Raw genomic sequence first — 2,110 nt, 5'->3', positions numbered from 1 at the left:
TTCGGGTGGGGGGTGTTGTAACATTGCCATGCTTGAGATTTTGTTATTTAATGTTAATCCACTTGTTTTGTATTGCATCCATGACTTGTGCAATGTCGGTGAGCTTTTGTTGGGTCCATGGCGATGTGCTTTCGTTCAGACTGCAATTTTGTCATGTGAGATGTGTGACCGCTGCTTTTTCCTCTGAAAAAAGTAGTGGTGGAAAAAAACACCTCTAAATGAATGTAAAATGTCTTTGTTATCAAAATCGGAAGAAAAAAATTACAAGGAGGAGGAACGGCCGAATCACAAAGTTGGACTTAGAATAATAATTTGCGTTGGTCATTCCTTCCCCTTCACGCAACAATTTGTTAAAAATAATTTTAGTCCAACTTTGTGAATCAGCCGTTCCTCCCCTAAGTAAATGTCATTCTGAATCCCTACCAATTGTGTCACCGGGGCGGGTACGGGTATTAGTCCATCTCCAGGGAGACCTGCCCCGCCCGGAGTTAGAAATGCTAATGTTCCACATCTGAACATGCCACAAAGTGAACGACTCAGTGGTCCCTCCCGCCATTCTTTGATAAACACCAGGTGAAGACCACTGAATCGACCAGTTTCAATGACGATTCACAGTTGAACCACCCACCTTGTCAGCCCACGCTTTCTCGGAATCTCACTTTTTCTCGCACATGGAGAGACAATGTAGGGAGCGCCCCCATGTTTTCTGCTTTACGAGAAAGTGTCGTGGCTCCCCTGCCACGCTTTCAATTGTGAGAAATCATGCTGGGCGCCCTCCTACGATTTCTGGCAATTGTGAGAAATCATGCTGGGCGCCCTCCTACGATTTCTGGCAATTGTGAGAAATCATGCTGGGCGCCCTCCTACGATTTCTGGCAATTGAGAGAAACCGTGGCAGGGGAACGACCACACTTTCTCGTGAAGAGCGAAAACGTGGTGGTGTCCCCTACATTTTCAAATTGTGAGAAAGCGCAGGATAGTGAGGAAACGTGGGCTGACATATTTTCACACCCGCCAGAAACAAAACGTACGTCACTCATCACGTGGGTGGGGGGCATCAATATCAAAACTGGGGTCACGATCAGAGCACGACTTAAAAGACTGTACTTTGTGGGGGAGAGTTTCGGACCCGATTTAGCCCCTCAAAACTGGCATTGTTCGAGACGATTACTTCAATATATCACCAGTGACACATTGATAAACAAGAAAGGCAAGGCCTTCAAGCCTTCCTTGTGATACACTTTTTTTTAAAAATCCAAGTTTTTATGTATTGAGTATAATGCATTTACTGTTATATTTAAATTTTTTTGTATTTTCTAAACTTGGCACTTTGATCTGATATTCGACCCAACAAAGGATCTGTCATTATTATCATTTTTTGTTCAAACAGGAACTTCTTTTGCTAAGCATGGAAGTTTTATTTATTGCAAACGTTTTGGTGTAGATAGCAGAACAAGGGAAATTACTCTGCTGGGGAACTTAGTTTGCTTTAAACTGATCTTTCTCATCTTAAACATTACATTTTGAAATTATACTCAATACATAAAAAGCTTGGATTTTTTTTTAAAAAGTGCATCACAAGTGAGTCTTGAAGGCCTTGCCTCTCTTGTTTCAAAATGTAATGTTTAAGATGAGAAAGATCAGTTTAAAGCAAATTAACTCCACTAGCATTACAGAGTAATTTCCCCTTTTTACTATCTGCACCAAAACGTTTGCAAAATAAATAAAAATTCCATGCTTAGCAAAAGAAGTTCCTGTTTGAACAAAAAATGATAATAATGACTACTCTAGCTGTTGGGTCAGAATATCAGATCAAAGTGCCAAGTTTAGAGAATACAAAAAATATAAATATAACAGTAAATGCAGTTTGCATATAATTAGGCTTCATTCTTTTTTTTTTTTTTGTGCCAATCCCAGAAGCGCAATATTGTTTTAAACAAGATGACTGGAAAGAACTGGATTTTTCCTATTTTTATGCCAAATTTGGTGTCAACTGACAAAGTAGTTGCAGAGAAAATGTCAATGTTAAAGTTTACCACGGACACACAGACACACACACACACACACACACACACACACACACACACACACACACACACACACACACAAC

This window comes from Babylonia areolata, chromosome 8, assembly GCF_041734735.1.
Source record: "Babylonia areolata isolate BAREFJ2019XMU chromosome 8, ASM4173473v1, whole genome shotgun sequence".
Classification (NCBI taxonomy): Eukaryota; Metazoa; Mollusca; class Gastropoda; order Neogastropoda; family Buccinidae; genus Babylonia; species Babylonia areolata.
The sequence above is the reverse complement of the archived record's forward strand: the minus strand, read 5'-3'. Positions refer to the sequence as shown.